Below are 23,589 nucleotides of genomic sequence, written 5' to 3'. Positions count from 1 at the left end.
GGTGGATCTTCGTACAAAAATGCGTCACCCCGTGTACCCGCGTGTGCGTGCAAGGAAATGAGTGCGTGCGTGGCGTGCGTGCACATCTTCGCTTCATGCATGTACCGCCAGTGTGGCTCAGAGAGGATGAGTACATTCTTCTGGAAGCAGCAGCACGTCACTGTGATCAATCGACACAAGGAGGTCGCGACAACGCCTCCACACGTGCCACATAGCTTCATGAACTGTAAGAGACACACTCTGTAGCATGCCGTTGGAATTCTAATTTACGTGTTTGCACATACTCGAAGTACTAGTAAGGTACACGTGCATTGCACGCATCAGATTTGGCAACCAAATTATGAATAAATACCACACTATAGCATGTAAGCTCTGAGTCATATATGCCTGATGTAGACCTTTGTTTAATTCTTATAGTTCATCTCATTCAAAATAGATTAGCTTTTATAAAAAAGCTAGGGCCTCTTTGATTTCCAAAACGCGGGAATAGGAAAAACATGGGATTAGAGTGGAATGTCATCTTGAATCCTACAGGATTGTACGAGTGTTTGATTGTGCATAGAAAAAACGCAAGATTCTTTCAAAGTGGTTTGAGTGGATGGGATGTTTCCTATGAAATCTAGTGCAAATGAATCCTATGGAAAAATTTCTATGGTTTACAATCCTACGAATCAAACAACCAAGATAGGGAAAATTCCTAAGGATTAGAATCCTCCAAAATTCCTTTGAGAATCCTTTGAATCAAAGAAGCCCTTAATCTATTTTATGATTCATGGAATTGTGCATTGTAAAGCATAAAGTAAAAACAAATAATGGCAATTCAACTAGAAAAAAAGTTTGGGCAGTTATGATATGGAAGGTTCTAGAACAAAGGAGAAGCACTTGTGTTTTGAGGTTTGTGCATTATGCTTAAGTTCAACCATGGAGTCTGCTAGATTGTACATGTGGCAAAATCCGGTGGGGGCTAGAAGATGGTGCGAGGGGCCAAGTGGAGGGAGACTATGAAGGAGTGGACAAGTGCGAGATCGATATTTGAAGAGAGGGGGCAAGAACGTGCACTATTGCGCGCAGTGGCGGAGCCATGAAAAATAAATGAGCTAGGGGGCCAAGCATTGCTAATCCTTTACGAGGAGGGCCAATTCATGAACTTAAACCATTTTACCAGCAATTGTCTAATGATCACAATCATATTAGCCTCGATATATAGTGATGTTAGGGGGGGACAGGGCACTTGCTGCCCCCTGTCTTCGCCACTGTGCGCGCGTCTGAGAGATGATGCGGAGGCGTGGATGCTGAGAGGGGGACGTTGGATATATAATTAATGTGGGTGTATTAGCTATATAATCCTATATAGAGAAGTATATATTGATCGATGTGGACGTGGGAAAGAGGGTGAGACCTCGCTAGATATATAGATTGATCGGTTTGTGTGGAAAACTGTGAAAGACCTAGCTATATATACGCACACATAGAGGAACATCGATCATTGCGCATGCACGTGAGAGATAAAGAATGCCCGATATGATGGGGAGGGGGAGGTATGTGTGTATGCATGCATGGGATACCGACTTGAAGAAAAAGATTGCATGTGTGCGATGGATTATGCCGACTGGTACTGTGTGTGCATGCATGCACGAGAGAAAGTTAATGGTACAATTATAAAGAGAAGATGACTGTGTGGGTGTAAAACACAAGGTGACGTCATAATCAATGTAAAGTATAATTCAAATATTTGAATAAGAGATCATGATGTTTGAAACCCATGCATGCATGAATATAACTGAGATATGCGTGGTGTGGTTTGGAAACGAGCATGTTGTATTGTATACACATTGAACAAGGTCAGACTAATTTGTATTTGACATATCGATGGCAGACATCGTTTGGCCACATTGCATCCGTGCATGGACACACTATTCTAATTGGAGATGATGGGTGGCTTTCGCATCACATATCTATATCTATACCCCTATATATTATATTATATATTTTTTATATAGTGTGCAGATAACTTTAACTTTGAAAGATGGTCGTTGGATGAGGCCAATCCGATGGTGCAGAGATGGCAAATTTGAGCACAACTGGCCATTGGATATCATCTAGATTCCACCAGATTTTGCCACATGTATAATCTAGAAGAATCCATGGTTGAACTTAAGCATAATGCACAAACCTCAAAACACAAGCACTTCTTCTTTGTTCTAGAATCTTCCGTATCAGAATTGCCCAAATGTTTTTCTACATGATTTGCCATTATTTCTTTTTACTTTATGCCTTACAACGCACAATTCCATGAATCTTAAAATAGATTAGCTTTCTTATAAAAACTAGATGATTTTGAATGAAATGAACTATAAGAATTAAACGAACATCTACATCATGCATATATGACTCAAAGATTACATGCTATAATGTGGTATTTATTCATAATTTGGTTGCCAAATCTCATGCGTGCAATGCACGTGTACCTTACTAGTCTAAATGGTGTTTGTGTGTGTGTGTTGTGCTTGTTAAACACATTGTGCGTAGTATATCATACATGGTTTAGATTCCAAACATCTAGCTGGAGCATACATGTACTATGATTTGAATTCAATATAAAATCTATTCATATATTTGAATTTGAGATCGTATGTACATGTAGTTCGTATTTATATAGGAATTTACTTCTCCTATATTCATGTCATGTGTTGTGAAGATAATATTTAGATGATTGTATAACTAAACCAAGTACAATACCATTCAAACAGGGAAAATGTACTCAAATTTAGTCCATATGCTAGACAACACACATTGTTTTTTTATTGTTGAGGGAAGTGCAAATTGTTTTGGTACTGTACACATTATGTTTGTTGTCCTGATTTTTTTAGTTTTTTTGTTGTATTTGAATGCATTTCTAGTAATATAGTAAAACGGGACATAGCTCTCTCTAGTGATGAGGTGCGAATTGTCTTTTTTTTGGGGTACACGTTAAGCTTGTTCTCCCGAAATTTCAAGTCGCGCCTTGTTATGCCGAAATTTCAAGTTAGCGTCTCTGTCTATCGTGCTGCAAAACTCCCGTCTCTTCAACATGCGCCTTGTTACCCCGAAATATTTAAGATACTCCCTCCATCTCAACCCGCGCCTTGCTATTCCAAAATTACAACACGCGCGAAAATTCCCACCTCCTGTGAAATCCCTACATGCAAAATGCCTGTGATACCCCTGAACCGAAAGAACCGCCTAGGTCAAATCGGTGGGGGTACTTTCATAACTTACCCCAGATTTTGGACAAGCGCGTCCCTAAGCCATGGTTCCCCACTCCCATCCCATCCGCCCACCCATTTGTACACCGAGGCTGCGAAAACCCGTGAAGCCCCACACCCTCCTCCGTTTGCCACCCAGTCGGAGCCTCTTCCCCGACGACGTCGTCCACAGCAACACCTCGACGTCCCTCATCCACCATACCGGATGAGGATCCGTCGTCGATCTCGTCGTCCCACCGGTTTAGCCACCCCGTCCTCCACCCCCAAGGAGCTGCCCCGACGTTCCCCTCGTCTTTCGCGCCACCTCCATTCCCACACTTCCGTCTTCACATGCACCACTTGAAGAGCATCATCATCACCGTTTCCTCGGATGAAGCTGAGGCCTAATCGGCGCCACCAAAGAGGTTGTACACTAATCGCCGCATTTTCTTCTTGATTCGATCTCACGGTGCTACCCGCGCTCGGTCCCGAGCCGACATGGCGCGACTCCATCCACGGCGGCGTCGCCGACCACTTCCTCCATGGCGTCGCTCCCTCGACGGCGACGTCCACATCAGTAGGAGCTTCTGCTGCTTTAGCTCGTGCTCCTGCTCTGCTCTTGCTGTCGGTCCCCTGCTTGGTCTGCTCTTGCTCTTGCTCGCGCTGCTGCTCTCGCTCTTGCTCTTTCTTGCGATGCTGCTCCGATTTAGCTACACTTCAGTCGACTGAATCGACTTTCGGGTCAGTCGATTTTCAGGGGGTGGGGGGGCTCGCCGGAGTTAAGGAAGAACCAGCCGCAGCGGGGAGGGTGGCTCGCCGGAGAGGAACCCCAGTATCTATCTTAGGGTTCAGGGTGGGGGCGGTGGCGTGGGGATCACCGGAGAAAAAGCTCGGCACGGGGGGGGGGGGCTAGAGGGATGGCCGGGGCAGCGGCGGACCAGCGGTGGGGAGTGGTTTCGGGGCGGGTGGCGGGGGCGGCTGTTTGGCCGGTGGTGGCTGGCGGCTCAGGGTAGCCTCACCTGATGCTGCTACACGACCAGCTGCCCCGGCTCTCGCACGCGCTGCTGCTGCTGCTACTGCTTTTCTGCTACTAGTGCGTTTAGTTTCGACAGAAAAATTCAGTTTCGACAGTTAAGTTTAGTTTCAACAGTTAAATTCAGTTTTGACAGTTAAGTTCAGAGATGAGCGGCTGATGTATTTTACATCTAGCACTTTGTGGTTATGTATTTTACGTCATCTATTGGAGATTCTATTAGAATTCCACTCAGGTTAACGTTGTCTCTCTTGTCCTGCTTCAGCCTTGGCGTCGTACAACTCACCGGAACTGGTCCAACAGCGAAACCCTCCATCACAGCGGAGCAGTACCCCGGGCTCCATCTCTAGACACCTAAGATCTTCTTCCCTTCCTCCGACAGCCAAGTCAGCCGGATCATCCTCACCGACCAACCCAATCACGCTAAGATCGACATGGCTTCGCCAAAGAGGTTGTACACTTGTTGCATCTCCTTTTTACTCTACATGTTATATATATTGTCCACTGAGCACACGCAGTAACATGAAATACAATTAGTTTCTCCTACTATATGACAAGCAGTGAGGTACCAGACAACTTAGCTATCCGTGATGGACTCTCTTGAACGCCATCATTATTAATCTCTGCGCGTTTGAGCTGTGCATTTGTCAATGGGCCTGGGAGTTGAGCTAGTAGGGCAGTGGCCTGGGTCCAAAGTAATAGAAGTAGCACAAAAACATTTTTTGAGTGTAGGCTTTTCCTTGCTCAAGCCTGCCTACTAGAATTGCCAGTGCTTGAAAGGAAAAGTGAAGGAAAAACATAGGAATTGGAAAGTTTCCTATGGTACTACTATTCATGAATTTGGTTCAAAGGAATGGAGCAAAGGAAAACTGTAGGATTTGTTCCTTTAGTGTCTCCTTGAAAGAAAAACCGTAGGAATTTTAATTTCCACTTGTCCCCCTTTTCAAATTCCTATTCATGAAGCACAAGACTAAGAGATAGTAGCATAATAGCATTATAACCGTACATTTTCTTGTGGTTTGAATTAATCTCACCTTGCTTCTTTGCATCATGTGATCTTCCAATTCTTGTGAATCAAACACCCAGATTGGCATAAATCCTATGATTTTAAATTCTCTGTTTTTTCACGTGCATTCCTATCATATTCCTGTCTATTTCCAATCCCTGCATTGTTAGAATCCTCAAATTCAAACAAGCCCTTACACAATTACTTCTGTTACAGATATGTGTCAAAGAAAACCTTGTGTGGTTTGTCCTGCTCCTGCTGCGCTGTGTTCCACCCCAGCTCAGCTGCTCCAACGACGGAAGGGTTCACCACAGAAGGGATCAACTCTCCAGACTATCTTTTGCCGCCTCGGATCTTCTTCCCCGCCGCCGGCAGCCATGACAACTGCATTACCATCATCAACTGAGCAGATGACCTTGAGGACTACACGGGTCCGCAAGAGAGGTCACACTCTTTCGTGTCTGCTTACGTTATGCATCGCTTAATATGGTGACATGCTACTTTATCGTCGTGTTCACCTATTAGCCTCCAAGTCAGGTCCAAACTAATGCTGAAAGTTGAGTTTTAAAATGGTTGTGGGGTACATATTGGGGCAGCAATCAGTACTATCTGTCTACTATCTGGTTAATCTCGGGTGTCTACTATGAGTTTCATGTTGGGTGCAAACAAACATTAAAGGAGCCATTATCTGTATTTTTTAACTAAAGCTATTATCTGCCTGCTATCATTGGTTTTGGGTCTATCCACAGTTTGCTACCATCACTCTGGATTTGTGCATGCACTCCTTACATAATCTCACTATGTTTTATTCCTATGCATGTCAGTTATTGTACACAATGGAACTGAACATGTAGAGCAAAAGAGACGAGCCTTGCGTGGCAGTAAAATTTCATGCAGACGTCACTCCATGATGGGCGCAAAGGCAGCCCCCCTCCAACCATTTCGGATCGTAATCAAGAGGAAGATAACTGTTCTGAGGGGGATTCAGAAGAAGAAGACCACTCCTATTTACCCCCTTGAGGTCGCTCTAACTTGGCATGCTGATGTTGGTAATATCATGCATATGGTGCCTTGCATTGCTTACTAGATACATCAAATATGTCATTTGCTTAGTTTAGACATGCTTTGTGTCAATGCCATCTGTTTAGTTTCTTTATCGTATATGTGAATCATGCAATGCCATCTTGTTTAGCCAGGCATCATATATGTGAATTATGCAATGCCACCATGGTTAGCCAGTCATCTTATATGTGAATTATATCATGCCATCATTTTTTATTCATGTTAAATTCGTCAACAATTTTAGTACATTCAATTACTCTTCCTGTGCATCAGCCATTCGGCACGGTCATGGAAAAATCTGAAGTGGAAACAAGGTCTTCAGAGCAGACAATGCTATCTGACGAAGCGCATGTCTTGCTGGTTACGGATAGCTCCTCAGAGGAGGATTCAGAGACAGATGACCAGTCCTATTGGGCCCCCCCGAGGTGCATGCTCTAACTTGGCAGGGTTATGTTGCTTATATCGTGCGTATGGTATCTTGCATTGCTATGTCATTTGCTTAGTTTAGACATGCTTTGTGTGAATGCCACCTGTTTAGTCTCTAATTACTATATATGTGAATTATGCGATGCCATCTTGTTGCAAGACATTATATATGTGAATTATGCAATGCTATCTTGGTGCAAGACATTATATATGTGAATTATGCAATGCCATGCTGTTTAGCCAAGCGTCATATATGTGAATTATATCATGCCGTCCTTTTTTTGTATTTCTCGTTGCATTTGTCGACAATGTTTGTATATTCAACTGCTCTTCGTGTGCATCAGCCATTTGAATTGGTGATGGAGAAATCTGGAGTGAAAACAAGGTCTTCAGAGCATACAATGCTACCTGCTGAAGCAGATATCTTGCTGGTTACAGATAGCTCTTTAGAGGAGGATTCAGAGGCAGATGAACAGTCCTCTTATCCCCCTGAGGTGTATGCTCAAACTTGGCAGGGTTATATTACTCATATCATGCACATGTTGTATTGCAATGCTTAGTTTTTACATCATATGCACAATATTGAATGCCATCTCCTTAGTTGACACATCATATATGCAATTGCCCTCTGCTCACTTGCTTAGTATATAAATCATATATTTGAATTATATCATGCCAAGATGTTTACATAGACAACATGTATCTGAATTATGGCATGCTAACCCATTTTCTAAAGACATAATATAGTTATATCATCTCATCCTGTTTACATAGTCATCATATTTTGAATTATGTCATTCTATCCTGTTTAGTTAGCCATCATACATTTGAAATTGTGTCATGCTATCCTGTTTAATTAGCCATCATATATGTGAAATTATGTCCTGCTATTCTGTTTGGTTAGACAACATAAATGTGAATTATTTCATGCCCTATTTTCTTCCCTACTATCCATTGCACCTGTCTATCTTACAATGTCTGTACATTCAATTACTTTTCTTATTTATCAGAAATTTCAATTGGAGGGGGTGATGGCAGTATCTGTTGGCGTAAAAACACGGTCTTCGGAAAAGATTGTGCTACCTGTCGATGCAGATAGAACCATGGTTGTACTTGCCCAAGAACCAGCCCCACCACACATAACTCAGACTCACGCAGATTGTACCCCTACCCAGTTGGACAGAGAACCAGCTACACCCCTTCTAACCCCAACCCCAGCAGATAGTAACCCAGTTCCAGTTGACACAACACCGTCTCCACCACAGAGCACCCAAACACCAGCAGTTAGTAAGGCAACTGCAGTGCCCAAAGCACGAGGACCACCACTCCGAACCCCAAGTCAACGCTTAAAGCAGAAGAAGAATTATTCTCAGGTCAGGTTCCGTAGCTATGGTTCATACTACTTTGCTCTTGCATCACTGTATTTACTCATACCAACTAATTTCAAATTGAAGGATGCAATTGAAACTCCAATGGCGCAATAGGTATGTTTTAAACCTGTTTCTTTAACGTGTTTGCTGTTGTAACTTGCTCTATATTGATTTCAGTTTCAATTGAATAAACAGTTATGTTCTCATGCCATGCACATTAGAAGTGTTGTTATTGCTGTGTAGTTTCCCACACTTATATTCTGTCGATGCTGCTTTGTCTTAAATAGATGTGAATGAGTAGAGCTAAGGAACTAGGGGCATAGATGTAAAAATTCCTAAATAGATATGATTTGAACTGTCTCTATCTTGATTTGGCAACATAAACTAGAATGATATAGACCATATAGTGACCATACTACATAGATATATGTTTGTTTCATGCTTTTATCCTGTCCACCTAACTATTGAACTGGTTTACCAAAATGAGTTTCATATACAACATGGTAAACCTGTGATGTGTTTGTTTGTTTCTCTTTTAGAACGCGGATAAAATATTGGAGAAGAGTACCCCGTTATGCAATGGTAAAGGAAGTAATGCAGATAAGGTTCAAGATAGTGAGAAATCCCTGTTGGTCTCCAAGAAAGCTGATAAAAACTATATTGAAGACACTGAGACAACCCCAAAGTCCTGTCTTGATGTAGTGTTCGAGTTACTGGCTACTACTGCTGGCACCAGCTCTTCAAACTCGCTGCCTGAATCAGTTCGGCTTCTTGAGTCTCAAATTCAAGTTGAAAGACATCGATCATATGTTATGCGACAGGAAGCCGAAGGACTGAGGAAGTCCCTGCAGAATTCAGATGCATACTTTCTGGTGCAACAGCAAGTGCTGGAGGATTTAAGGGCCAAACAAGATAAAGTTAATAAGCTTGCTAAGTATCTTGCCAGCATTATGGGTACCCAGGAAATTGTTTCTTGAGCTCTTCTGAAGTGGTTTTAGTTCTGGACTTGTTTTGCTGCAGCGTTTATTTGCACTGGTCGCCAACTTTTACAACCAGTGTATATGATATGCTGCTTTGTTCCCTATATTTGCACTGGTGGCGAACTTTGATGCCCAGTGGATGTAATATGTGTAATAGCCGTGATGGCCTAGCATAAGTTGCTTGCTTATTTATTTCCTTGTTGTCTTGTTTATTTGTTTGCTTGTAGTCAGTGCAGTTCTTTTTTCGCGGTTTGCTAGCGGCCGCAATAACCTATTTTTAAAAAACTAGGCCACAATAACCATGGCCTACATGTTTACTGTAGTTACCATGGGCCTCCTATGGGCCGTAGAAACAATGGGCCTTCTTAGGGCCGTAGAAAGAATGGGCCTTCTACGGGCCGTAGCATCAATGGGCCTTCTATGAGCCGTAGCATCAATGGGCCTTCTACGTGCCGTATGATCGATAGGCCAAACATGGGCCAATAACAGACCGCATTATGGGCCGTAAACGGGCTAGATATGGAATTGTCCGTTCATGGGCTGACAATAACAGGCCATCGTTAATCGGCCGTATTTGATGACGTTATGAAAACGGCCCAACGGAGTAATGGGCAGCAAATGGGCCGATTTTAACCGCGGGCTGAATTTGGCCCACGGGCAGAAAAAGCCAATGACGGGCCGTAAGTAACCGAATGCTAGAAATGAACCCAAGAATAAATGGGCCCTGAGAAGGCTGAAAGATAACACGGGTTGGAAACGGCCCAATGGAATAATGGGCCTTTAATGGGTATAAAGGGGCACACTGTTCATTGCGGGCCAGATTCACCACGGGCCGTTAATGGACCAAGAGTTACAAATGGTCTCGTATGGGCTGAAAGACATCATGGGCCATACATGGGCCGGAAGTTACAACGGGCTGGAATCATATTGGAAGGCCCAGATGAAGCTATTGGGCTTAATTCGGATAGGCCGTAACGGGCCGTGAGTTAGCGGGCCGTAAAATGTTATGAAACAATTGAAATACAATTCTGATATGATTGCTCGCTTGAGTGACTTGTTATTTAGAATCTCAAATGATGTTAGAGGTGTTGGAAAGCATTCTTCTATGGTTCAAACTCAGTTAGAACAAGTTGCTAAATCTCAAAGAGAGTTGCTTGATGAAATGAATAATAATAAACATGACTTTGCTATTAGAGTTGCAACTAGAGGAGGTAAAATGACTCGGGAACCACTTTATCCTGAGGGACACCCAAAAAGAATAGAACAAGATTCAGAAAGAGTTAACACTGACGCACCTAGTCCTTCTAGAAAGAAAAAGAAGAAGAAAAATGATAGGACTTTGCATGCTTCTAGTGAACCTGAAATACAAAAACCTCCTGATAATGATAATGAAACTTCTATCTCTGATGCTGAAACTCGGTCTGTTAATGAACACTCACTTTCTGATAATGAAAAATATAATGATGAGGTTCATGAAGACACTCAAACAAATAATAAAGAACCAGACAATGATGTTGAGATAGAACCACCTGTTGATCTTGATAACCCACAACCTAAGAATAAAAGGTATGACAAAAGAGACTTCATTGCTAGAAAAACACGGTAAAGAAAGAGAACCATGGGTTCAAAAACAATGCCCTTTCCACCTAAGTCAACTAAAAAGAAAGATGATGAAGAATTTGAACGCTTTGCTGAAATGCTGAGGCCAGTCTTTTTGCATACTCGCTTGACTGATATCTTGAAAATGCCTCCTTATGCAAAGTATATGAAAGACATCATCACTAATAAGAGAAAAATAGCGGAAGCTGAAATATCCACTATGCTTGTGAGGGAGTCCTGGACTAAGGGGTCCTTGGGCGTCCGCCTGTTGGACATGGGCCGGACTAATGGGCTGTGAAGATACAAGACCGAAGACTCTCTCTTGTGTCCGGATAGGACTCTCCTTGGCGTGGAAGGCAAGCTTGGCGACCAAATATGAAGATTCCTTTCTCTGTAATCGACTTTGTACAACCCTAGTCCCCTCCGGTGTCTATATAAACTGGAGGGCTTAGTCCAGAAACGGATACAGTCATACATGCTAGACTTCTAGGGTTTAGCCATTACAATCTTGTGGTAGATCAACTCTTGTAATGCTCATATTCATCAAGATCAATCAAGCAGGAAGTAGGGTATTACCTCCATAGAGAGGGCCCGTGCTACCTCTTGAGCACTGTGTTGGTTTTCCCTTGAAGAGGAAAGGGTGATGCAGTAAAGTAGCGTAAGTATTTCCCTCAGTTTTTGAGAACCAAGGTATCAATCCAGTAGGAGATCAAGCACGAGTCCCTCGCACCTACACAAACAAATAAGAACCTCGCAACCAACGCGATAAAGGGGTTGTCAGTCCCTCAACGGTCACTTACGAGAGTGAGATCTGATAGATATGATAAGATAATATTTTTGGTATTTTTATGATAAAGAGAAATAAAGATGCAAAGTAAAATAAAAGGCAAAAGAAATAACTAAGTGTTGGAAGATTAATATGATGCAAAATAGACCCGGGGGCCATAGGTTTCACTAGTGGCTTCTCTCAAGAGCATACGTATTACGGTGGGTGAACAAATTACTGTTGAGCAATTGATAGAATTGAGCATAGTTATGAGAATATCTAGGTATGATCATGTATATAGGCATCACGTCCGTGACAAGTAGACCGACTCCTGCCTGCATCTACTACTATTACTCCACACATCGACCGCTATCCAGCATGCATCTAGAGTATTAAGTTCATAAGAACAGAGTAACACTTTAAGCAAGATGACATGATATAGAGGGATAAACTCATGCAATATGACATAAACCCCATCTTGTTATCCTCGATGGCAACAATACAATACGTGCTTTGCTGCCCCTGCTGTCACTGGGAAAGGACACCGCAAGATTGAACCCAAAGCTAAGCACTTCTCCCATTGCAAGAAAGATCAATCTAGTAGGCCAAACCAAACTGATAATTCGAAGAGACTTGCAAAGATAACCAATCATACATAAAAGAATTCAGAGGAGATTCAAATATTGTTCATAGATAAACTTGATTATAAACCCACAATTCATCGGTCTCAACAAACACACCGCAAAAGAAGATTACATCGAATAGATCTCCACGAGAATCGTGGAGAACTTTGTATTGAGATCCAAAGAGAGAGAAGAAGCCATCTAGCTAATAACTATGGACCCGAAGGTCTGAGGTAAACTACTCACACATCATCGGAGAGGCTATGGTGTTGATGTAGAAGCCCTCCGTGATCAATGCCCCCTCCGGCGGAGCGCCGGAAAAGGCCCCAAGATGGGATCTCACGGGTATAGAAGGTTGCGGCGGTGGAATTAGGTTTTTGGCTCCGTATCTGATAATTTGGGGGTACGTAAGTATATATAGGAGGAAGAAGTATGTCGGTGGAGCAACATGGGCCCCATGAGGGTGGAGGGCGCGCCTGGGGGGGTAGGCGCGCCCCCTGCCTCGTGCTCTCTTGGTTGATTTCTTGACGTAGAATCCAAGTCCTTTGGATCACGTGTGTTCCGAAAAGCGCGTTTCCGAAGGTTTCATTCCGTTTGGACTCCGTTTGATATCCTTTTTCTGCAAAACTCTGAAATAGGCAAAAAAACAACAATTTGGGCTGGGCCTCCGGTTAATAGGTTAGTCCCAAAAATAATATAAAAGTGTATAATAAAGCCCATTAAACATCCAAAATAGAATATAATATAGCATGGAACAATCAAAAATTATAGATACGTTGGAGACGTATCAGCCCGAACCTGGGCAAACATTGTGTCCCCCGTCTCCTGTTACCGTCGACCTTAGACGCACAGTTCGGGACCCCCTACCCGAGATCCGCCGGTTTTGACACCGACATTGGTGCTTTCATTGAGAGTTCCACTGTGCCGTCCCCAAAAGGTTTTGATGGCTCCTTCGATCGTCAACAACGATGCCGTCCAAGGGGAAACCTTCCTCCTCGGACAAATCTTCGCGTTCGGCGGCTTGGCCATCTGGAGCAGATCGACAGCTATGCCCCTGGCCATCAGGTCAGATTTGGGAGCTTGACCTACGTCGCGGATATCTGTGGAGACTTGATCTTCGACGGCTTTGAGACCACGGCAGCCGCTCCCTGTCCCTACGATGAACATGACTTAAATCTGTCATCGGTCCATACTCAGGAAATTGCACCTGTAACTACTCCGGCCTTAGATCTGGAGCAGCTCGCGACATCCGAGGACGGGAAGCTCAACACCGCCACGGAAGCCGCAGACTCCGCGACGTTGGAGCCGCACACAGACCTAACCCCGGGTGATATCTGTGTCTCCGGAACCTCGAACTCGTTTCCGGCCATAAGTTCCGAACCATGTGTGTCCGCGCATGTCGAGCTGGATCGGTCATCGATCATCGAATTCAGCGCCGTGGACATCTTCCGGCACTCGCCTTTAGGCGACGTGTTAAACTCATTAAAAATCTATCCTTAGCGGAGGGCTCACAGCCGAATTATATCCGATTGGAACTGGAGGCTGATGACAGGGAATTTCGATTCCCACCCGCCACCCACTACATAGCCACTGTCGAGGACTTAACCGACATGCTCGATTACGGCTCGGAAGACATCGACGGTATGGACGACGACGCCGATGAGGAGCAGGGCCAAAACCCGCCGTTTACCGGAAGCTGGATGGCCACTTCTCCGTACGACGTATGCATGGTGGATACACCTAAAGAAACTAACAACGGTGACAAAGAGGATCCAGTTGAGGATAAACCTCCTGAGACACAGCCCAGACGCCGGCGCCAGCGGCGCCGCTCTAAGTCACATCGTGCAAAAGACAGCAATACCGGCACCGGAGAAAACAATACTCCAGACGATGCCGAAGACAGTGAAGACCCTGTTCGGGCAACCTCCGAACAGGATGAACGGGAAGACGGGCACGTCAGCCCTGATGAACAGGCCATAAACGAAGACTCGGAGGACAGTAATTATCTTCCGCTCTCCAAAGGATGAGGAGAGCCTCAGCAACGAGGATTTCATCGTGCCTGAGGAGCTTCTCGAGCAGGCGCGCTTTAAACGCGGGCTAATAGCCACCGCAAGGAGCCTGAAAAAGAAGTAGCAGCAGCTTCAAGGTGACCAAGACCTGCTCAACGATATATGGATAGATATCCTAGCAGCCGAAGAATATGGCTTCAAGCGCCCAACCAAAGGTTACCCGCAACACAGATTGCTACCTCAGTTCGATGAGGAAGCGACGGAACCTACACCACGCGGTTGGGACAATTCGGCTGACCGACCACAACGCGGTCGGGATAAAGCGGCAGCTCAAGCGGAACAGCAGCCCGCCTCACCCCAATGAAACAACAGAAATAAAACAGCTCGAGGTCATACATACGACCCTCGGCGGGACCTGGACAACAGAGCGGGATATACCAGATCGATCTACAGATCACGAGGACATGCCTCAACACGCAACGTCGGCTACCTATTCGGACGTGACAAGTCTAGTCACGCCCGGGCCGAAAACCGCAGATGAACTCCATGTGAGCTACGTCGCGACATGGCCCAATATGGAGGCGCCGCACACCCACTCTGCTTCACTGACGAAGTAATGGAGCATGAATTCCCAGAAGGGTCTAAACCCGTGAATATCGAATCATACGATGGAACAACTGATCCCGCGGTGTGGATCGAGGATTTTCTTCTCCATATCCATATGGCCCGCGGAGATGACCTCCACGCCATCAAATACCTCCCGTTAAAACTCAAAGGACCAACTCGGTACTGGTTAAACAGCCTGCCAGAAAACTCTATTAGCAGCTGGGAGGACTTGGAAGACGCCTTCCGCGACAACTTCCAAGGTACATATGTCCGGCCACCAGATGCCGATGACTTAAGTCACATTGTCCAGCAGCCCGGAGAGTCAGCCAAGAAGCTCTGGACTAGGTTCTTAGTTAAAAAGAATCAAATCGTCGATTGTCTGGATGTGGAAGCCCTAGCGGCCTTCAAACACAGCGTCCGGGATGAGTGGCTCGCCGCCACCTCGGTCAAGAAAAACCAAAATCCATGTCAGCCCTTACCGCTCTGATGACCCGCTTTTGCGCGGGAGAAAACAGCTGGCTCACTCATAGAAGCAACAACGCCAGCGATCCGGGCACCTCCAAAGTCCGAGACGGCAATGGCAAGCCATGACGCAGCAAGCACAAACGTCACAATGATAATGAAAGAACGCACGACACAACGGTCAACGCCGGATTCAGCAGTCCCAAACCCGGTCAACGGGAAAATCCACTCAAGGCAAACAGAGACGGACCATCCAATTTAGACAGGATATTGGATCGGCCCTGCCAGATTCATGGCCACCCCGACAAACCAACTAATCATACCAACAGAAGCTGTTGGGTCTTCAAGCAGGCCGGCAAGCTCAACGCCGAACACAAGGGGAGGAAGCCGCCCAGTGATAGCGACGACGAAGAGACTCACCAACAAATACCGGAGGTCGGAAGCAATTTTCCCCCGAAGTAAAAACAGTGAATATGGTATACGTGACACACAACTCTACAAGGGAGCAGGAGAAGCACTCCCTCAGGACTGAAGATCATACTATGGCAACCTCAGCCGAAGTACAAAGCGGTCTTATTAAACCGCATACCTCGTCGGCCATTAAGCCACCGGTCTCCATTCAACAAGATCGACCAATCCCGGAGCGGAACTAGCAGTTCGGCTTCCGCCGCCCACCTAATATACCTGCGAAATCTATACCGCACATACATAACTATGCACTTAAGATACCCTGGGCATCGGCGGAAGCACAATACGGACGAGCCTGCAAGCACACCCATAGCCTTTGTTTCTTTTCTAATTACTCTTTCTCTTTCATTATCCTTTACCACAGGTGACGCAAAGGCTAATCATCTCATGGACTCTATCGGAGTTCGGATTCGTACACTCACCTAAGGGCTATTTCCGTCAAGGAGTCCCCTCACCGAGGACAGGCAGCGCGGACGTGCGGCAGGAGGTCCAAAATAACTTTTTGTAGACCGCACTCTTTATTTCGAGCCTGTAATGTGCCCTTTTCCTCCGCCTTCGACCCCGGGCATGTCAAATAGCCGGGGTTGCGGCTTCGTTATCTATAAAATAAATATTGGCATATCACTCAGGTCCCAGTAAAATCCACATCCAGCATTCGCTTTTTTCAAAAAAAAACTGAATTTGGCTCCTGTGGTTGTTTCACACATACACCTCGGCATAACTTGCCAGGGGCTCGGTATGGGAACAAATGAGTTGCCGACAAGTCTGAACAACTTTATAGCGTACTTCGGCGTCGCGAGTTTGGCCTTATATGCATCAGCTCTGAATCATGTCTGGGGTTAATAGTTGGGTTGCCCGGCTCCTGTGCTTGCTACCTTACGTTCCGCTCTATCGGCTAGGGTAGTAAAGGGAGAACTACTGCGATTGTGCTTCCGGTTCATCTGATCAAGCACCTCAGTAGACAAAGCCAAAAACTGACTGTCATGATGAGGCGAGAGCTGGTCAACCACTCGATGACTTATCAGAATCTTTCGCGATTCCCTCCGTATTATACGAAGGACCTTTTTCTTCAGGTCATATATGTAACACACAATATTGGAATAAGCCGTGTACATACCAGGGGCTATATCGTAGTCCCCCCCATAAAACTCCTATGGCTAAGTGAAAGTGTTAATGCCCTATAGTCTGATTGCCTCATTCACCGCATTGACACCTCCTTAATGGACCAAGACGTTGGGTTAAGAGTGATCAAATGCTTTTCCGAACACCCCCGTACTTTATACGAGGGGGCTGAAGCCGACGACAGGAAAACTTTCAGATTAATACAAAAACGGCCGCACAGGAGGAACAAAAGGTTTAGGCGAAACTACAAAAATAGCCTTATTATAATATTGTCTTAAACAAATTTCCATACATTTCACTCGAATATCATGTTTTTCGAGCATTGACCCTTATCAAGCGGGCACCCACCAGAACATCCTCGAAATAATGCTCTGGTGCGTGATGGTCCTTGCCCTTCGGTGGACCCTTCGTTGCAACATCAGTGGCCTTTATCTTCGCCCAGTATGTCTTGACATGGGCAAAGGCCATCCGTGCACCTTCAATGCACGCTGACCGCTTAACGACGTCGATACGTGGCACCGCATCAGTAAGTCGCCGCACCAAACCAAAATAACTATCCGGAATTGGCTCATTCGGCCACAGCCCGATCACGGCGTCCTTCATGGCAGAACCGGATAGTCTATGGAGCTCGACCCATTGGGTCATCTGTTCATTCAGCAACAGTGGGCGTTTTGACGCACCGAACTGCGACCAGACAAGCTTCTCCGTTGCATACCCTTCTTGCACTTGGTAAAACTGCGCCGCATCGGAAGCACTCTTCGGCAGGTCCAATAACGCGTCTGGAGAACTCCACACTTGATTAAGTGGAGCATAATTCGGATCGCCGAACTTAGTTTGCAATAAAAAGGGCTTACCAGCCACGATCTCCCCAGCTTGTCGGATCTCCTCCCGGGCCGCTCTAGATTCGGACCGCGCTTCTTTCGCCTCTCGTAAGCCCTTGTCAAAATCAGCCTTTTTTGCTTTATTATCCTTCTCGAGGATTTCACAGCGGCTAGCGGCATCCTTTAGCTCATGTGTCATCGTGGATATTCTCTCCTCGCATTGGCGCCGAGCAGCCTGTTCGGCCTTTAACTCAGCAGATGCCTTCTCGGCAGCCGCATTATTAATCCGGGCCTGCTCCTTGGCCCGGGCCAGCTCAGCCTGAAGGATCTCGACCGCGGCGGCACCATCTGCAGTCATGCATATTTCAGTATAAAATTCTTAGTGTATGATCAAATACAGGCACGTGCATGTAATGACCACCCCCGAGACATACCTTGCACCTCGTCAAGTCGCCTGTTGATAAGCGTAATGTCATCATCCGCTACATCAAGCTTCCGCTGCAGCTCTGCAACCTCCATAGTCCGGGCAGTCACCAGGGGGTAACAGCCTGTGTTCCAATTCATCAAATTATTTCCTGGGCATATCTTTTTGATCCTCTGAGTGCCCCCTTTGGGAAGCCAATCAGAGTCTCACGGGCTACTACCTATACATAGGCGCAGTTCGTGAATAAAGCACACTCAATTTTTTTAGTACAAACCTTGAAGCCTCTTAACAGGCTCGCGCAGGCTTCATTCAATCCGCTTTTTGTCGACATAACCTTTTCAACCACCATACCCATCAAGGTACGATGTTCCTCCGAGACGGATGCCTGTCGTAGCATGTTCGTCAATATATCCGACGCTTCTGGAACTCCGGAAGCTACTGTAGTAGTACGGCCTCCCTTCGAAGGGATCCGCTTATCTGTCCCCAGAGTCGTCTCCGGCTGTAAACCGGACAGTCCGGGGCCTTTATTGTTGGCCCCCGGATCCTGGGCTACCAAAGTATCACCTTCGGGCAGTGTCTTCATCACCCCTCGCACCACTTGTTGATCAGGAGAGACCCTCCGGGACAACACCTCAAAGTCGTCCGCCTTATTAGGCGGGGAGACCGGTGGAGGTGTATCGCTTTCCATCATCTCTGGAAGAAGATCTAGCGAGGAAGAGGATTGGTGAAGAAGACTATTTGCCGAGCTGCGAAAACATATATTTTAGATGTTACCCTGGTAACAGGAAAGGAACGGGATATGTTTAAAAAACATCCTTGTTCACTCACGATTCGGCTAGAGGCTTGCCCTCATCGTGGGACTGTGGGAAGACGCCATCCTCCAAGCACGAGCCACCCGACTGGGGCACCTTGCCTCGCTTAAGAGCCTCTTTCTCGCAATCTTCGAAGGCAGCCATTTTCTTACCATGGGGCGAAAAGACGTTAACTTCTCCTTCACTTTTGTCTTCGGACGATGGAATTTTGATTCCCCCGGACACAATGTTCGATATACCTTTGGGATGGAGGCCGCCTTTGGTCCTCCCGCTTTCCGCCTTGTCCTCCTCCACAGGCATCTGGTATGGTGCCGGGGCCAGCATCCTTTTTAGTACGAGATCCGCTGAGTCTTCGGGGAGGGGGCCGAACACCTAATTCGCTGCGCTTTCTTTACCTAGCCCTGGAAGACAATAGTTTGCTCAGTAACGTATTACGGCATGCTTACCTACAAAGTGTTCGGAGAATGAGCGCTTACCGAGGTATCCGGATGGTTGCAGTTGAGGCCGATGTCCTCGGTGGTGTCCGGCCACTGTTTTCGTTTCCCGAAAAACAACTTCCACATCCCTTTGTACGTAGTGCCGAAGAAGTGTTGGAGGGTTCGTGGTCCTTCCGGATTAAACTCCCACATGCGAAGAGGCCTAAGCTGGCATGGCAGGGCTCGGCAGACTAGCATTACTTGAATCACGTTAACAAGGTTGATGTCCTTCTCAAGGAGGGTTCGGATGCGGCTCTGTAGAGTCTGCACTTCATGAACTGATCCCCAATCCAGACCCTTATTAATCCATGATGCAAGCTGTAACGGAGGGCCAGAACTGAACGCAGGTATAGCCGCCCACTTGGTACCACAGGGTTCTGTGATGTAGAACCACTCCCGCTGCCATTGGTTGGAAGTTTCGGTGAAAGAGCCTTTTGGCCAGAGAGTATTAGTAAGCTTGCTCACTACGGCACCGCCGCACTCCGCTTGTTTCCCGTCGACCACCTTCGGCCTCACACTAAAGGTCTTGAGCCATAAGCCGAAGTGTGGGGGAATTCGGAAGAAGGCCTCACACGTGATGATGAACGTCAAGACGTGGAGGAAAGAATCTGGGGCTAGATCGTGAAACTCTAGTCCGTAATAAAACATGAGCCCCCGGACGAAGGGGTGAAGAGCGAACCCTAGCCCTCGGAGGAAGTGAGAGATGAATACGACCCTCTCGCCGGATCTGGGAGTCGGAATAACCTGTCCTTGAGCAGGAAGCCTGTGGGGGATCTCTGCGGTCAGGTATCTGGCCGCCCGAAGCTTCGATGTCCTCCTCTGTAACAGAGGAAGCCACCCATCGGCCCTGTGAGCTGGGTCCGGACATGACTGGGAAGCTTGAAGCAATGGAGTCGAACCTTGGGTGCTAGAACTCGAGGTTGGAAAGGCTGAGGAGAGTTTTGGCGTAAATAAAGACGGCCCTTGGCTCCTTTATAAAGGCAACAGGTATCGAACGCGTCCTCCTAATCCTGAAGACCTGTCTATTCCTGAGGAATCTTTCCAATGGAACGGTTTGGTTACCCACGCTCGTATTAATGAGAATCCCGCAATAAGGGGACACGATCTTTTCTTCGACAAGACGTGCCAATAAAAACCTCGCCTCAAAACATGGAACGGCAGGACAGGAAACGGTTCGAAATAATGACCAGGCAAGCGTGATGTCACGTTACGAAAAGTTGTCGACAGATTGGACTCGTGAAATATTATATTCTCTACGGTTGTGGTACTTGTGTTGCAGATCCGGACACGTTCGTCCGAAGACTATCTTGGAGTATTCGGAAAGAGGAACCCGCTTTGCAATGCCGAAGACAATCTGCGCGCCGGACACCTTGTCATTGAAGCCTGGTTCAGGGGCTACTGAGGGAGTCCTGGACTAAGGGGTCCTCGGGCGTCCGGCCTGTTGGACATGGGCTGGACTAATGGGCTGTGAAGATACAAGATCGAAGACTCTCTCCCGTGTCCGGATAGGACTCTCCTTGGCATGGAAGGCAAGCTTGGCGACCAAATATGAAGATTCCTTTCTCTGTAACTGACTTTGTACAACCATAGTCCCCTTCAGTGTCTATATAAACCGGAGGGCTTAGTCCGGAAATGGATACAGTCATACAGGCTAGACTTCTAGGGTTTTAGCCATTACGATCTCATGGTAGATCAACTCTTGTAATACTCATATTCATCAAGATCAATCAAGCAGGAAGTAGGGTATTACCTCCATAGAGAGGGCCCGAACCTGGGTAACCATTGTGTCCCCCGTCTCCTGTTACCATCGACCTTAGACGCACAGTTCGGGACCCCCTACCCGAGATCCGCCAATTTTGACACCGACAGCTTGCTAATTATACTTTTAAGGATGGAGTACCTAAAAAACTTGGAGATCCGGGAATACCAACTATACCTTGCTCCACTAAAAAGAATTATGTGAAAACTGCTTTGTGTGATTTAGGAGCTGGTGTTAGTGTTATGCCTTTCTCTTTATATAAAAGACTTGACTTTAATAAACTCACACCTACTGAGATATCTTTGCAAATGGCTGACAAATCAACTGCCATACCTATCGGTATCTGTGAGGATGTGCTCGTTGTTGTTGCTAATGTTACTATTTTGACTGACTTTGTTATACTTGAGATGCCCGAGGACGACAACATGTCGATTATCCTTGGTAGACCCTTCTTGAATACTGCAGGGGCTGTTACTGATTGCAATAAAAGCAAGGTCACTTTTCATATCAATGGTAATGAGCATACAGTGCACTTTCCGAAGAAACAATTCCAATTGAATGGTATTAATGTTATGGGAAAATCTCCGACAATCACTATTGGAAGTTTACAAATACCTCTACCTACTGTCAAAAAGAAATATGAAATGCTTATTGTTGGGGACATTCATATCCCCGTTAAGCTAACTTAATGAATTACGAAAGTTCTTCGGTTTCATGCTAATCGAAAGTGGTTGTTAATAAGATCTGATCAACCTTATTAATGAATCATTTTTGAGAGGTATGAAGTTGATGAATTTAGTAAGCACTACCTTCTGTCCCTACCTTTTGTTTTCTAATTTTATTAGTTAAATAAAATAAAATGCCATGTTTTGTCTGTTTTCTGAATTTCCCGTGCAATAAAAAAAGACCCAAAAATAAAAGTTCTCAGAATGCTCTGAAAATTTAATATGATTTTTTCTGAATATTTAAGAATTTCTGGTGCAAATAATATCAGAGGGAGGTGCACCAGGTGGGCACAACCCACCTGGGCACGCCAGGACCCCCAGGCGCGCCCTGGTGGGTTGTGGTCCCCACGTGGGCCCCCTCAACTGTCCCTTCACACCACAACATCACCTACCTCCGGAAAAAATTCACCTTTGCTCTCTCTCCAGTGTTCTTGCTCTCAAACCCGCGGATTTCGATCTCTTTGCTCGAAGCTCCGTTTCAGAGTTTCGGGGGATTGTTGCGTGGTATGTGACTCCACTGTTTGTCCAATTAGTTTTTGTTTTAGTGGTTTATATTTGGAATAATTAGCTACCCTTGGTGCTGCTATAGATGAGCTTGCATATTGAATTCTTAGAGTTTTAAGTAGTCTGAATGCTTGCTACGGCCTCTATGCATCCCTATGAGTAGTTGCTATCAATTTTGAGAACTTTTGTTGAGAAAAGTTTGTGGACTAAAAATTTCAGAATTTTTGTTCATAGGAAAAGGATGAATATCTTTAGGAAGTTTGCTTCTAAGAAGAACTCCAAGGGTCTTATTGGGGAGTCGTCTGACATTGATCTCCATCCTCGGAGGTATGGCCGTGCAAATGGCCGCACACCCAGTTCATGGAAGAGGCTCAAATCCTTCAGGAGTTCACACAATATGCTGCTAATGTCGGCCTCACCGACTTCATCACAGCTGAATGTGAACAGTATCATCTCCTCACAAACATCTTTGTTCAAAGTTTTACTTTCCTTCCTAGGAATAATCCTCCTGAGGTGCGGTTTGATTTTTATGCTGAAACCCGTCAGATACCACTTACTGAATTTTGTAACATATGCATGATCCCTTCTGATGGGAGCTTAGTAGAGCCTAGGCCGGCAGAGTTTGAGGCCTTTTATCATACCTTGACAGTGGGAGATGAGAGAGGGGTGTCGGCTAGCACTGCCACTGGCTTGCATATTCCTGTTGTTCATTACTTTGCTCTTTTCATTGCAAAATGCTTGCTTGCTAGAGAGAAGGTGGGCGAACTCAGTTCACCAGACCTTGCTATTTTATGTCGTGCACTAGAGGGCGACAACACTTATAGCTTGGGAGCTATTGTGGCTCGTTGCCTTCACATTAATAAGTCCAAGGGTAAGATACATGGTGGGATTTTCGCTACTCGTTTGGCGGCTCACTTCAATGTTGGGATGCGCTTTCATGATCACCCTCTTATGAAAGTTTACCTAGATCGCACAACCATGGATCACCACCATTTCACTGATAACAATTCTCCTGACACCCCTATTCCATATAACCTGGTTTTTAGTGTGAGGACTCGTGATATTATTCCATTGCTTGCTCCTGCTTTGTTTGATCCTATTGCCAGGGGTGGATACATGATTATGCCTATGGACATCATCGCCTACCGGAACAACCAGGCTGCAAAGGAGGAGGAAGAGACTCAGCAGTGCGATCAGTGGGTGCCCGCTCCTCAGCACCCCGACTAGTGTCCAGGCTACCGACTGTTTACCAAGTTAGGCCAAAATCCTAAGCTTGGGGGAGTACGTGTTTCTCACCGACATTACATTCATG

The sequence above is a fragment of the Aegilops tauschii genome, chromosome 1 (genome assembly GCF_002575655.3).
Source record: "Aegilops tauschii subsp. strangulata cultivar AL8/78 chromosome 1, Aet v6.0, whole genome shotgun sequence".
In the NCBI taxonomy this organism is placed as follows: Eukaryota; Viridiplantae; Streptophyta; class Magnoliopsida; order Poales; family Poaceae; genus Aegilops; species Aegilops tauschii.
The sequence above is the reverse complement of the archived record's forward strand: the minus strand, read 5'-3'. Positions refer to the sequence as shown.